General features: G+C 31.5%; 2 long non-coding RNA genes, 4 other non-coding genes and 1 pseudogene across 7 annotated transcripts; all 7 read right to left on the reverse strand.

Moving 5' to 3' along the window:
• Positions 1 to 2,069: 2,069 nt before the first annotated feature.
• On the reverse strand, positions 2,070 to 4,187 carry LOC114416427. Of its 2 annotated transcripts, none has more exons than XR_003667466.1 (2): positions 4,059 to 4,187; positions 2,070 to 2,427 (listed from the first exon to the last, which is right to left on the reverse strand). It is a non-coding gene; the product is annotated as an uncharacterized LOC114416427 (long non-coding RNA). The 2 variants fall into 2 exon arrangements; XR_003667465.1 differs by having other exon boundaries at positions 4,030 to 4,184.
• Positions 2,334 to 2,410, reverse strand: LOC114417529 (annotated as a pseudogene).
• Positions 2,679 to 2,762, reverse strand: LOC114417528. Its single transcript, XR_003667792.1, has one exon. It is a non-coding gene; the product is annotated as a small nucleolar RNA Z159/U59 (small nucleolar RNA).
• Positions 3,440 to 3,516, reverse strand: LOC114417550. Its single transcript, XR_003667812.1, has one exon. It is a non-coding gene; the product is annotated as a small nucleolar RNA snoR77Y (small nucleolar RNA).
• On the reverse strand, positions 3,597 to 3,756 carry LOC114417560. Its single transcript, XR_003667821.1, has one exon. It is a non-coding gene; the product is annotated as a small nucleolar RNA snoR2/U65 (small nucleolar RNA).
• Positions 3,810 to 3,968, reverse strand: LOC114417541. The gene has a single exon (XR_003667803.1). It is a non-coding gene; the product is annotated as a small nucleolar RNA Z112 (small nucleolar RNA).
• Positions 4,188 to 8,600: 4,413 nt separating the features above from the next.
• Positions 8,601 to 10,779, reverse strand: LOC114416428. The gene is made up of 2 exons (XR_003667467.1): positions 10,067 to 10,779; positions 8,601 to 9,052 (listed from the first exon to the last, which is right to left on the reverse strand). It is a non-coding gene; the product is annotated as an uncharacterized LOC114416428 (long non-coding RNA).
• Between the last annotated feature and the right edge of the window lie 5,588 nt (positions 10,780 to 16,367).

Raw genomic sequence — 16,367 nt, forward strand, 5'->3', positions numbered from 1 at the left:
ATGAAACCCAATAAAATTGAAATATATGCTAACAATGCAACATTAGTAAATGTTAATATATACATATTGATGGTTCAATTCATGATAGTATTATACCTCATGGCTCTTCATATGATCTATATGAGATCTATACCCAACCAAGTCACCATGAAGTGTGGTCCAATATTATAATCTATCACCACTCCATCTGAAACCTGGTTCTCAATAATCTGTATGGGCTCGGCGTACGATGCAAAACACTACGGACAACACTTATGATGCAACAAACAAACTGTCACCTTAAATGTGTGTTATTATACATTGTTCACTCACATGCGTACGTTTACCGCATTAACGTGGCTCTCAATAATCAGCATGGGTTAGGCGCGCGATGCAAAATACAACGATCTGAAACGTACGCATGTGAGTGAACAGTGTATAATTTATCGCCTTTAATGTATGCTACAACACATTGTTCGCCCACATGCGTACGTTTACTGCATTAACATGGTTCTTAATAATCCAAGTGGACTTGGCACGCGATGCAAAACACTACAGTCAACACTCATGATGCAACAAACAATCTATCACCTTTAATGTGCCCTATTGCACATTGTTCACTCACATGCACCGGGAACCCCATTAATGTGGGTCTAAATAATTTGTGTGGGACCAGTGCACAATACAGAATAATGCGGTCAACAATCATGATTCAGTGAATAGACTGTCGCCTTTGATGTGCGGTATTGCACACTCTTATCTCACATGCATACGTTTACCACATTAATATGGTTCTAAATAATCCATGTGGGCTCGGTGCACGATGCAGAACAATGCACCAAATTATATGTTGTTACTGACCTTATTACCCTCAACTACAATCATCATCTCCACAACCCTCCTCGTGTCCACAACTAGAACTACCGCATCCACAACAATTAATGTACAACTTGGACCTCAATGATCCAATGTCTTCATACAACAACATTGAAACACAAGATGCCTTTGAAATTTATACTTCATACACACAACTATTATATCAAAATGTCTTTTATGATGTCCAACAAACCTTTTTTGATCAATAAAATCATCCTCAATCATAATATTTTACATCACCCTCACAACAACCACAAACACAAATATCAAACCAAAATAAACATCACATTACTAATGAAAATTTCATTATACGATTTCATGAAGAAAAAAAACATAAATGACTTTGATCACATTACTAATGAGGATTAATAATTCTTTGATCACATCAATAACCAGGGTGTCAAAACAAACCCAACAATATAAAATGTTACAAGTATCAAAACATTCATGAATTATATTTCATCCTAAAAAAAAAACATGATTAGCAAAGCAAATAATGTTAAAGATAACCAATTGTCCCTTCATCCCTTCATCTTCATTCTTTCCTTCAACAAATATTATTGTTTAAATATTTTATTTACAATGTAATATCCATTTATAAATAAATGGTTAAACAAAAAAATGTTATCATTTTAAAAAAAAATTAGTGACATAAACAAACAAATTATATTTAATAAAATAATATTAGAAGTTCTAATTTTTTATTAATGCAAAAATGATATTTAACGTTAACTAAAAAAAGTCTTGCATAAGAAACAAAGTCTATTATCAACTTTTAAAAATTAAATATAAAAAAAATTATATTTAATAACATCATTTTCTTAAACAAATAAAAATTATTTTAATAAAAAAATATTTTCAAAATCAACTAAATTTTTTTATATAATATAATATTTCAAGTAAAAAATACGAAACTCAAGATTTAAAATATTTTTAATAATTTAAACTAAAACAAATTTAAAAATAAAGTTTATATTAAAAAAAAAATAAAAGCATCATCTAGAAGTAGAAGTCGAGTTGACACACTACATACAAATGATGCACTTTGCAAAATAAGAGTCAAACTAGTGTATATTGAAAAAAAATTTGGGGAGGGGATGTATATATTGGTAATTCTATATTAATGACGTGAGCTTTTTTGTCCATTAATTCTATATATAGTATAATAAATTGGTAATTCTATTTTGCAAAATAGGGAATGACTGAGAAGGACATTGGAGCAGCACGGGCAAACCATAGGGGCCTGCTTTCTTCACTTCCAAAGTGTACAACATTGATAGTCTCCAATAATCATCTAATTTGGATGGACCAAATCTATATTCTACAATAATAAATAATCCAGCGTAATTACACAAGGACAAAAGAACAAGAACATAAAGAACTACACATTTTGAAACTATTCCATACAAACACTAGACGTACATGTTAATATTTTGAAGCCAGAATGCCTACGTATAAGAAGCCACTACATAGCCATTGCCTCTTCAGTTCAGGTCTCCATGTATTTTCCTCATAAACAATTCGGAAAGGTATTTTTCTGATCATCCTCAGAGGCTAAGTGCATGATTGGAACTGCATCTTCCACCCCAAAAATTCACATTAAAAGGCTATTTGATACTTAAGCTAGAACTAGCTTTGACGTTCATAGTATCTATACAAGAAAACATATAAGACTTGATGCCAAATAAAAGTGGAAATATGTAGATAAAGCTACGAGCAAACAAGAAAATATCTATACAACAAAACATAAAACACTTGAATATTGTGACAAATAACAGTTCACCCTCTTTGGGCAGAAGGAATACGAAGTCAAGCATAAGAAAGCCTCTTCAGTTCAGGTCTCCAAACGTTTTCCTCATGGAAATATCGGAAGAACGAAAGTTATATTTTTCATCATCATCAGAGGCTAACTTGTTGGTCTGTGCTATTTACATAATAACAAAATTCAAAGCACCTAATCATACAAATTTTAAATCCAAGCTAAACTAACAAATTTAACGGTGAACGTGTTCGAGAGATTTGGTTTTGATGCCACGAAAATTTAATAGCCAGAAAAGGTTTGCTTTGACTAAGTTTTCATGACAGAATAAAAAAAACGATTTCCTGCTTGATAAAACATCAGACATGGATACTTAAAAAATAATATCGTTAGCTTCAGCTCAAATGTTACTATTTTTAACATCTGCCTCTTGGGTAAAACCGTGGTTTGCTCATCTTTCGGCTTTCATTACCAATACATCATATGCATTACAGTACTCTCTTCCACCCTAAGGACAATTAGAGTTTGAGCCAATGCCCCACTAATCCTTGGCTTAATACAAAACTATGTTACATTTTGGATTAACATTTCCATACAAATGCCAAGGGATTAACAAGCACACAATCAACATCTTGAGACTGCTCTTCTAAATATTATAGATTTTGCGCATACTACAATTAAATAATACAAATCAATGATACCTCCTGAGTCCCTAAAACAACCAGAATGTAAACAAAACCATCCTGAAAATCGTAACCTAGAATGAAAAATGTGAAAATCCAAAAACTACAAAACACGAGCATGCCATTATATCATGAGCCAACCACGAAGCCTCAGTCAGCCAGAAATTCTCATCAAAGATCAGACGGTAATTCCAATTTAAATCTAATCCTCATCGGCTTCACAGACACCAACTCCAAACACACATGACAGCAACATAATTAAAACAAAACATCAGAAAGTTTTGATAAGACAGCATTAGAGATGTAATCGCATAAAACGGCTCCGCAGATCATGAAAGTATGAGATCCGCAGGTTCCTATCAAGATGCGAAACAAATGGATTTCACTCTTGTTTTTGGTCCAATCATAGCATCGCTGGTCAATGCTCACATATGGCTATCAGCGACGTGGCATCGGACCTAACCCTAAAATAACAAACAAAACTAAAAGTAAAAGAATTAAAAAGAAAAGAAAACCCTCAGAGACCCGTTTCAAATCACACACACAGCACCACAAAGAACGCTCTCGACCGATGACATCGGTGGATGAGAGCGTTCTTAAAATTGGCGCTGTGTTTAGAGTGTCATACGGCACTTCCTATCAATTTTTGGGAGTTCTTTCCTCATAGGGTGTGTTCATCCATACAACAAATAACAAATACTAAAACATAATGAACTGAATCAAACAACATACAATAGCAGAATCAGAACCAAGACACTAACACGAGGCATGCCAATCCTAGCCGGCTAACAGAAACACTGTGATTCTGTGAAGTGAAGGCATGAGAGAATAGGGTTTTGGAGATGATATTTATAGGCATGCTTATTTGCGCGGGCCGTTAGGGTTGGAGCGTGGGGTTTTCTGTTCTTCAAGTGTTGGAGTATGACCCGACGAGGCCCAAACGAAGATGTATAAAGAAGGATTTTTCAGATTTTGGGCTTTGTGTTAGGAGGAGGCCGTTTAGGCATTTATTTATATCTGGGAGGCTAAAATGGGACTCTTAAAACATTTGGAGGTGAAAAAGAAAAAGAGAGTGCAGGAAGTAATTTCCTACATCCAAAAATAAAAAGAGACGGAGGGTGGACTCTATCACGGTTTTCTGGAACAAAATAAAAATAATACAGAAGAACTCGTGGAATGAAAATTGGGCTGGGTCTGGGTCTGGGTCTGGGTCTGGGTCTGGGTCGACCCGATAGCTCAAAGTTAATGCAAACCAAACTAAAATAAATTTGAGTTGGTTCAAACTTCAAACCTTTTAATTCAGTTCAAATTTTAAAACTACAAACCCAATAACATCAACTTAGATATTGGACCTTAAGATGACAAAAATCCTTATGTTCACGAATATTTGTGAACAGTGAGTGATGAATTCATATTTTTTCAAAAGTTGGGGGCAAAAAGTTATAATATTTTTAAAAAAATATTATAAAAATTTACAAAATACACAATGTGTAAGCTAAAAAATCTTAAATACCTATGTTTATACACATTTTGATATTTTAAAAATATTATATATTTTTTTATTGTCAATACTTTTGGAAAGGTAAAGTGATAAAATTAATATTTATTTATTTTCTCTTTTATCTCTTATAATTTTTGACATTCATTTAAAGAAAAAATGTTTTATGAGGCAGAAAATAAATGTAGTATATATATTATGTAAAAAAAATCTTGTGGGAACAATTGTCCCACACCCACCAATGTGCATCCATCATTATTCGGGTAAAATCCATAATAAATACAATTTAGATAGTTAGACAGGTACATACAAGTAATTTGAACATATTTTTTCCTACCCGTCTATTAATAAGGCACCACAAGTATCAAAATACTTGTGTCAGTAGGTATCCATTGTTATAAGATTACTTAAAAGTTAAAATACTCCTAAAATTTGCCTCACTAGTACTTCATTATTTGTATTGATCAATTGATTTACTTTTAATTACTATGAGTGAAGTGTTGAATGGTGCAATTATTGTTTTTTTTTTAATTCTTTAAGTAAAATCTATGGATGATCATGAAAACCTGTTGATATTGATACAAATTTATGAGTATTCACTTATTAGATACTTGCACGAATATGGATAGATACAACGTGAATTTTTGTTTACGAGGTGGGGGGCTACTACCCATGCCTACTCCACCTTGTCGTTCCTAATTGTATTTTGGCATATAAAACATGATCTTATTGGATTTGAACTGACACTAATTTAAATTTTCTTTAAAAAATGTTATATAATTTCATAATTCTATAATTTTTAAGTTATGTAATTCTATAATTATTACTTTTGTGACTATTCATTAACCTTTTTTTTTCTTTATCATGATTTCCTTTTTTTTCTCTATTTTATTTTACTACTTTTTAATATATTTTAATCCTCTATTATGTTATTATTTCCTTAATAGACTCAATGTGCCAACCTAAACCAAAATAAATATGATTGAATTAGTTCAGTTTAAGTTGTTAATTTTTTAATAACAAAAAGTAAATCAACCTAAACCAATTAATATTGATTTATTTAGATTTAAATATCTCTTTCTGGGAAAAATGTAAATTATATTAAATCTAAAATGATACAACAATAAACGAGGCATACTCCACAGCTAGAGAAAATCAAAAGTCTCCCTAATATAAGAAGGTCTATATCAAGATGCTAAAACAAATGCAACAGGTGCGCTTGTAAACTTAATCTTGCTAATAACTTCTATTACAAAAAATTGATAATCTTCAAAAATTAGCTTGTTCCTAGACAGCCAGATACAGTAGATTGTAATTGCTATAGCCAGACAACGTAATTTTCCTTGAACACCTGATGTGGATCTACCCCTAATTAAAGAGTCAGTAATGCGCTATAAAGAAGTGAAACGCCTGCGGAAAGGAGTCAAATCACGAATGTGAGCCCAAACTTGGAGAGATTTCCTGCAAGAAAAGAACAAATGAGCATTTGACTTAGCCTCATTTGAACATAAAGGGCAGAGGGAACCCTTGTTCAAAAAAGCAACTTTGTCAAGAGTAAGCAGCCGATTCCTTTTAGCAAGCCACAGAATGAAAAACATCTTAGGGGAAATTGCTAGGTTTCATATAACAGAACACCAACTAACAATAGGTTTGACACCTCTAATGTATTCATAGACTTTGCCAACAAGCAATTGTTCATTGGTGCTCCAAGATTGAATATTCTTTTTGGCCTCTTCCGTACTTAGTTCTTTGGAGATAATAAAGTCCCTTATTTGAATGATTTTCTTTATCAAAACTGAATCTGATGAAGAAGTATTGTAATTCCACGAATGATTAAATATCTCTTTAATCCAACTCAATCATACCCATGCTGGAATAAAAAATTGATGTTATATTTCATGCTAAATATTTCCCCCTGATTCAGAAAACATACCAAGAAAATATCGGTTTTTTTTACTGGAAAAATCCACTCGCTAAAAACTAGAAACATTGATTTATTTAAAGCATATTATAGCACAAGCGGATAAACAAAAAAGTTAAAAAGTATTTAATATAGATTTATTATTATATATAGGCTTTTTTTCTTCACTGGGGACACAAATGTTAACAACACTGAGAAATGGGAAAAGCCTTTTGAAAACTCTAGCTCATATCCCGTGTCAAAATGTCCAATGGAAGCAAACTTAGTAGTATAAAGCCCAATTCTCATCCACATAGCTCTACTTCATGTTGCTTGCTTTATACATTCTGCACAGAATAATCCACTCTCCAACAATGGCAAACACATATTATTGTCTTTGAATAATTTTGTTCTCTAATTTCGTGTCTCCCTTGGCCACCACTCTTGGTGTTTTGAAGGGACAACTCGCATAATAATCACGTTTAAAGAACAACTTTGTTATTATTTAATTATTATTATTATTATTTTATTGTGGTGTTGCTGAGGAGGAGGTATGCCCATCATCACTAATCAAGTCCTCCTAGCTACCACACATGAAGGATTAGATTTCTGACCTTGGATTATGCATACATAATCATCTTTTTGGTTACATTTGCTCATTAACATAAAGACAAACAACTTTTTCTTCAAATCTTCGTATACAAGGGCCCCAACTACAGAAAAATAATCTAGCTACAATTCTCTCGTCATTGCTTAATCTAGATTATCTAGTCTAAGATAATAATATCTTATTCTTAATGGTAGTATATGTGTGGAGGTATAATTAAAAGGAGGGAAAACTAACATTGATGTGTGCCACTTCCATGTCTTCCGTGATTGGCTCGTTTGATATGAATTTTCTATTTTGGGGGCCATTTGTCACCATGTAATTGGCATATGGCACGTGGGCTAAGCACAAATAAAAATCATACTGTATTTTTTTTCTAGTGATCTTTAATTAATGCTATGGATAATGCATTAATTAGGAATTGTCAGTTAGATTTTAGCCCCGTTGAATGCATCAATTCAGCTACAAAAATTTGACTAATACCAAAGGGAACATTGTTTTGACACTCGGGCCCAAAGGTCCTGTCATTTTTATAGTTCTTCCCGTCAAAGGCAAAATTGCACATTACTTTTAAGCTTTATCTTTCTTTAAAAGAAAAAAAAAAAACAGTTACATTGGACTTTGGAGATGCATTATCAAGTTATCATTCTTTTCTCACTATTCCAACCATTCTCGTTTAAAAATATGCATGGTACAAATATTAGTAGAATGAACTTAAATAAAATTAAAGTTAATTTTTCTCCAAAAATAATATCCTCTCTTTATATAAATTAGAATAGTTATTTTAAACTTGAACATCTTTTGGAATTATTAAGAACGTTTTTAGGAGTTTTTCTTCAACCAGAGAGTTTTTTGAATTTTTTTTAAACTTGTTATCTGTTTGAATCTATCCTTTTCATTTTTTTTTTATTTCTGAAATTAATTTCAATATTTTTTTTGAAAATAAATAGCTAAAACTAATCTTGTATCAAGGTATAAATTGTTTCTCATATATATAAAATATAATTTATATGTGCAAAAATACTTTTTTATTAAAAATTTTAATTTCAAACTAATTGTCAAATTACTGAAAGAAAAAAAAAATCAATTGAGATGAAATTTTGTGACGAAAAAAATCACCTTGTGTTGAATAATTTTGGATCTCTTTCAACCTTCTATCCCTTTACATTATGCACAATGCTATTACGAGTTTCTCTTGTCTACCTTTTTGAAATATACTCTGAAAGCTAGCTTTAATGTCATTCACTTTTTTTTTTGGATTAGCAAAAAGGATTGTATTACTGGGTACCAGAAGTACCTGTGATAATTACATAATTATCATTACAACCAGCAAAATGACAAAAAAGCAGGAAAACATATCCCTTACAAAGTATATTATTACAGAGAAGCTAAATGACATATCCCTTCTTGTACACCAGTTATATCCACTACAATTCTAATATGTTTTGAGTTTCCAAAAACACGAAACTGCCCTCCCAAAAAAGGTTAGCAGATTCATGATATACATTCACAACCTTAAGCATTGTAAGCATGTAGCCGGGTTAGAGTACCCCTCAATAAAAGAGAAATGAAATTCCTTCACATTAGCTTTCAACCATATCCATGATTTATAATTAATGTTTCCCACCACCGAATCCAAATCAATGATTTGTTGCTTGAATATGATGTTGTTCCTGTGACACCATAGAGCCCACACCCAAGCACACCACACTGATTTCCACATTTTCTTCTTTGTAGAAGTAACTCCTATCTGTAAAAACTCAATTCCACGCCATAAGAGATTCTCTATGGTTGGCAATATTTTTAGGAATGAATAATTTCCAAAGGTTCTTATAGAAAAGGTTTTCAACAAAATCGTAGTTAAAAGAGAAATACTGATTTGCACTTCTAACCGAATATATTCCTGTTGAACCACTTTTCCATAAAACATTATCCTCCCTATCATATCTCAATTTATACCCTTCTAAATCCTTCATGAATGCCTCCACCAAAAGGTAACTCCCATGTGAACCATTGCCTTCTCCAGCTCAACCTCCAACACCAATTACCATCTTCCCACACACCAGCATCACTCACTAATTCCTCCTTTTGGCAAATATTTAAAAACAACCTCTCATTTTTAGAGGCCAACTTTTCGTTGTCACATCAATATGCCAAAGTTGTATCTTCTTTCCATCCCCTACCTTCCACCTAACATTTTTACCAAACCATGAAGGTTCCCTCTTTTCCCCCACAATATTCCACCAAATCCCTCCACCATATGGAATCCAAGTGTGAAACTCTCCTACATGGCAAGTCACCCAAGGATCCATATTTTGATTTTAGCACTAAATACCACAAAGACTCCTTCTCCATCTCCATTTCCAATTAAAGCAACATTAAATCGTTCAATATTTTTAATTCCTAGGCCTCTACTCTCCCTCGGCCTGGTGGAAACCACCTCCCAATTCCCCCATGCTATTTTTCTCCTACCCTCCTCCTCTCCCCATAAGAAATCCCTTTGTAGTCTAGTGATTTTATGAGCCACCTCAACTGGAACCTTAAAAAAAGATCAAAAAAAAAGTGGAAGAAAAGAAAAAATTGAATTAATCAAAGTAACCCTCTCCCCCAAGAAAGTGTTTTACGGTTCCAACTATTATGTCTATTCCTACACTTACCCGAGATATTTTCCCACACACTCACTCTTCTTTGGTTAGCCCCAATGGGAATCCCAAGATATGTAAACGGCATGGACATAACTGAACAATTTAACAAGTGAGCATACCTATGAACAAGGTGAGAATCCACTCCAATTCCTCCTCCCAAGCAACTTTTAAGAAAATTGACTTTTAATTCCAATAGCAACTCTAAGCTTCTCATGATTGACTTGATGCACGTAGGTTGAAGCACGATCAAATGATACTCTTCGAGCTCCTTCATGGTTGATCCCTAGTAATAACATATTGGCATAGAGATTAAGATTCATCTATCTCATATATGCACGAAGCTAAGAAAAACTTAACTCATTCTGAATAAGTAAAAAAACATTGTGTGTATACTTTTGCCATACGTATTAATATTGGTGACAAGTTATATCTCAACGGCAAGTTTATGACAAGTATCATACTCACAACTCAACTAATTGCATTTCTTAGTCCTCAACAACTCATTCAAAGTATTTGAAAAATTAAATAATATCCAGATTCGACTTCATACATATAGTATGAGTTTTTGTTGCTGTATATTGTAATTAAGAATGCCTAAAATAAATATTTAAATGGTTCAATTGTATCATCATACCACAAGTGACAACATTACTTTGAAAATGTTGGAAATTTCTCCATAATTAAGATTGATTCACATTCAAGTAAACATGCTAATTCAAATACATGAAAAATTGAAAAACACATTTCAAAGCAAGCAAAGGAAGTTGTGGAACACTTTCCAAGGGCTTGAAATTGATTTCTTTGATCTTGAGACTTACACACTCCATTTAGGAAATTGAAGATTGGAGTTATAAGAAATTTTGTGAATGTAACTCATTTATTGGTATCCAACACTCATTCTTGAAGGAAGTCACACCCCTCTCATCCAAATAGGGAGGCTCTTGTGAAGAGTTGAAGTATCCATCTTAAGAATGATGGTCAGAAAGAGAGTTCTAATTTCCATATTGTAACTCATCCTTGTTGGGTGAGATTGAGAGATATTCTCTTATACTAAGAGAGTATAATGAAAATATTTATTAGTTTGGTTTAGTGATTTTTATTCGTTTCCATTTAGTGCTTATTTTAAGTTTATAAATAAGAAAATAGTACTGATATTTTTCAACAGAAAATAATTGCACCCTTATATGATGGCTTAAACAGGAAACAAAGTGTCTTATTTACCCAATCGGTGCAATATGTAATATCCAATGAAATAAAAGCATTGAAATACCTATAATCTAATACCATATTTGCATCTTCCCAAAATGTTTTTTTATTATTATTATTCATTGATATTTATTTGGTATGCGTGGAAGAAAGACAAGTTCTCTAACAATTATTGCTAAAAATATTACATAAGACATCTAACTTTGCTATACACCATGATTCTTAATTTGTTTTCTTGTATATAGGTAATTTTGTACATCCAACCATGTATATCCAAGATTAGCGCTATGCCCCCATTTGTGTTAGAAATTTTAGTAGATTAATTAATAAATTTACTACTTACAATTATTTAATAAATAACAAGTAGGTTGTTATACATATATCGTATAAAAAAAAGGTAACAAGTTGGTTATTGTTATACTCCTGCATGTGAGACATTATAAATAACAGGAAAATATTAGAAAGTGAAACATTACCAATTTTCTTTGAATTCTGCATGGGGTTTCGTTAACATTTTGACAATTATGCCTTTCTAACAAATGAGAATGCTGGTTTGGTTGTAAATCAATTTCCAAGCTAAACTATGTTGCGAATCTACCAACACCTTTGTAGATGGCATGATTTTAAGGCTTGGTTGGAGATTAAGCCATAGCTGATCAAATCAAAGACAGCAGCATTTAGGAACTGAATTTAAAACCACTTTAGTTATTATTTTACTAGTTGACATTATTAATCTCTCTCTTATTATTTAGTCGAGTGTAACATCATGATGTTTGACTACATTCAGGTGGCAATAACTTAAATTTTGATAAGACTAACTCGAGTGGCTACTCATTTTTCACAAAATATTTTATTCTCGGCATAAATAAATATATTATTTTTAACCAACAGTAAGTAACTGATCCAAAGATAACGATTTGTATTATTTAATGAAATTGTTTAAGATTTGAATCCTGATAATGAAATAAATTATGTTAAAATAGAAATACTTATTTTGTATGTAAAAATAGAAATATTATGTTATGATCTTTGACTAAAAATAATCATTATTTTTTTATAATAAATATTTCATATTAATATCATGATAAATTTTATATATATATATATATATATATATATATATATATATATATATATATATATATATAACTTTTAACATGGGAGATTAATTTGAAAAACACCTTGACTGTATGTGATTCTATATTTTGAATAAAATATAATTTTTGTCTTTTTATTTTTTTAAATATGTAATTTTAGTTATTTTATTTTTTAATTAAGACATTTTATCTTGAGTCAAGTTAATTGGTTCTACCTAATTGATTTAACTCGAGTTAATCAATGTTTAAAGTGACTTATTAAAGGCTTTAAACAAGAAAGAAAGACAGTATTCTTTTACTGTTTACACTTTCACACAAGACATAATTAATCAATCTATATGATCAATGTCCCTATATTATATAATATGTGTTTTAATACGTTAATAAGAAGAATTTTCCACAAAGATAATAATTTAGTTTATATTTCAACTTTTTCATTTTTTGGCTGTTTCAACCTTTACTTACCGAAACACCACAACAATTGCTCCAGTCCAGTTCACTTGGCACAATCAGAATCTACTAGTCATAATTGTCCGCTTATTAGCTTTTATATATATAAATTTTAGGGGGAAATGAAGGGTATGAGTGGAAGCAAGCCCATGACTTTCGCTTTTGAATGATGGTAATTAATTGATGAAGGAGCTTTGTGTCCTACAAGCATCTAGCTAGTTCTGGATATGTATGTAGTATATATGATCATGCCATTGCCATTTAACTTTAACTAAATGTTATTGGGAAAAGTAGTTAAATATTAGGTCTCTTATTCAAGATCTGATGTTAGATCCTCCATTTAGGTATAAAGTTCCAATTAGAGATAGTTTCCGGACTAAAATATAAAAAAAAGGACAAATCACAATCATAAAAAAATTAATTAACATTATTTAATTTTGATAATCTTAATAAAAAAGTTAATCAATTTCCTAATATACACTTTACATTAATACATAGTACAAAAATTAAAAGGTCGTTGAAAACAAAATTCCAAAGAATTTTTTTTATATATTTTTAGTGAAATACACCATGAAATACACCGTGAAAAAGTTAATAATTTTTTTTATATTTTTTTATTACAAAATAGAAAAAGTCGGTGAGAAGGATCAAAGATTAATTGAATATTAAATAAAAAAACCTTAGATGGTGAGATACCTCATGATTAAATGATAAATAAAAACACACGCACACACACACTTTTTCTCTTGGCACTAGCCATGATGCATATGAAGAATGAAGAAGATGCCACATGTGAAACAACAAGAGAATGAGTAGTGCTTGGTAAGAGGTGTGGCAGGTTGATGAGATGGTGTTGGTGAGTTGGGAAACACAATGGGGCCCAATACACAACACATAGTTGCTATTCCCACCACTTCCCTTGTTGAAGGGTCAACCTCAGTGCCTATCTTTTTACCCTTCAAGGCTCCAACACCGCCCCCATCATTTTCTCAGAGCGCCATATGGACAAAAGAGAAGAGAATGGCAACGGTGTGCACGCAGCAAAAGCATGTTTAGTTGTCTCTGCAACTCCTATGTGTGTCTTTGTCTGTGTCCGTGCTAGCTTTGATTCCTTTCTCACTCGTATAGTATGTGCAAATTTTCAATTATCAAAACTTAAATTGCATGCTACATGTTATCATTGGTTTTTCTATATGCACACGTGTTAAGGGAGCATTCATATCATATTCCTGCATATATGTATCAGTAGTGTGCATGCATGCATCTTCAGGGAAAACAAAATAAAGGGGTCATTTTCCACATACAAGAAAAATTTAAGGATTTTAATGCAAATTTGAATGAGTTTTCTAATGAGGATTTTTAGATCATTTAAGACGTGGTTGCAATTAACTTCTTTTTTATTTGGGATAAGTTAACAACCACTTTTTTTTATAACAGTACAAAAAATCCTTAAAATTTCAAAAAATATTACTATTTTCTTTTTGCTGAAATTTTTAAAAATATTAATATATATTTATTTTTTATCCATAAGAATTGAGTTTACAACCATTTACACAACTTACTCGTGACAAACTCCTTTATAGTATTTTTTTTAATGATCCTTGCTAGTATATATCTTCCTACTAATTATAAAAGTACTAAATGAAGAATTAATTTTTATGATACCATGAAAGTATAAAAGACGTTCAATACTTACCATATGAATGAAGTAGGAAAAATAATTAGTAAGAGAACATAGTAGGAAAATTTAGATTTTTTAATTTTAAAATAACAATTGTAACCCACGATAGAAAATAAAATAAAATTATTGAGAGTAGATGTGACAGAAAATGCATTTTAATTTTGTTGAGTGTAAAACTACTTTTGTTAAGAGTAAAACGTCAAACGGCCTTTTCAACAAGAAGTTAGGCAAAGCAGATCACGTATCTTAATCAGGGAGTAGCAGTAACTACGATCAATAGAGAATCTGGTCTATTTATCTTTGCCATTCCAGTTATGACAAACAACAGGGTTTTTAGCTAGGGCATTTCTTCGTATATGTTGAAAGTATTCGATCACATTGGTGGTAGGTTTTATTATTCTAAAATTTCAACTGATACGTATACGAATGACTGTTTATTTTTAGATAGTTTTTTTTGTTAACCAAACTCTTAATTACTTGATTAAATGACATAAATCATTATTACTGGTGTTAATCTTGGTGAGTTATTTTCACATAGTTATACACACTGTAGATGGATGTGGCACGTTCTAAAATAACGGAGACTTTTTTCTTGCTTTGTCTTTTTAATCAATAGTTATGGCTAAAGGTTCTCATAGGTGACTTTAATTTCTGTCACTATAAGATAACAACCCATTTTCTGGTGGTGATATGATGCCGCAACTACATTTTTATTAGTGGGTTAAAACCTTAATTTCAATCCCCCTTTTTGAAAAATGTGATGGGGTGGCCACACTGGCCATTAGTCTTGAACGTGCATACTTTTTCCTAAACTTGAGGTTTGCAAAATTTGTTTGGATCTTTCTTCTCTTTTTTTATTATAAGGTAATAAGTTTGCAACATATTTGTCTTGATTTTTCTCAATAAGTATATTCTAGGACCACAAGGCTATGCAACAACTATCTAATTAAGTCTTTTTCCTTTCTTTCTAAATCAGGAACATTTATGTAGGTCTTCTCACTGTGATTCATGTGTTGTTTGGGTGGGTCTTTCTCACAAGTCTAGAATAATATTTGTTTAGGTGGGTCATTCTCACTAAGTTTTTTTTTCTTCCTTCAGGTATTGAATTTATCGAGGGGTCCATATCTAAGTTTTGAATTAATGTGGTAGAATAAGTGATCTACTACTTTTTGTGGAATTGCGTTTGAGAGTTGTTACTTTGTCCCCAAATCTAAGACAATTTAAACTTTTGGCACTCAGGCTTTATTTCTCCTTACATTTCTTGTGCAACTAGTGTAATAATTTTTGTTCCTCCACCCTTTTCTAAAAAAAAGGGAAAAAAAAAATGAAGTCTTAGCTTCAAATCTATGGAAATATGACAAAGGGATAAGGTCATGAGCTTGACTTCAATTCCATGAAAAGATGACAAAGATGATAAGATGATATTTTAAAAGGAAATTAGAAAGTACAGCAAATTGGATCCACACAAATTGATTACCACGATAAAAGGTGAAAGGAAAAAACAAACAAGGGCATTTAGTTTTACTTTAGTGGTAATCTTCACGTAATGATTTGTGGAATTACCTTAATTAAGTGTTATTATGCACTTTTTTATTAGGACAAAAGCTTAATTATGCTCTCGCAAATTTTACCAGAAAATATCAAATCAGTGACCGAAGAAGACCACTGAAAAATGCAAGCCACTTAATAAGAACAAACATTAATTATGAGGAAGGAAAAAAAAAACTGAAAAGCCAAAAATAAAGGGCAATAATAAAATTGATATGCTAAACCATTTTAGTAGGTTCTAATCACGTAGTTTGTGGACCATCCCGGCTAGGTGTCTCGACCAATGATTTTGTTGAACATTGTCGTTCTGAGAAACAACTTATTAGGTAGCTTAGCTAGGTTGGTCCTAGGAATAAATTCAGAGGAGATTAATAAATTATAAAATGATTTTTTTTGTTTTTTTAGTATACATTATAAAATGATAAAGTACGATTTTAA

Source organism: Glycine soja, chromosome 6, assembly GCF_004193775.1.
Source record: "Glycine soja cultivar W05 chromosome 6, ASM419377v2, whole genome shotgun sequence".
Classification (NCBI taxonomy): Eukaryota; Viridiplantae; Streptophyta; class Magnoliopsida; order Fabales; family Fabaceae; genus Glycine; species Glycine soja.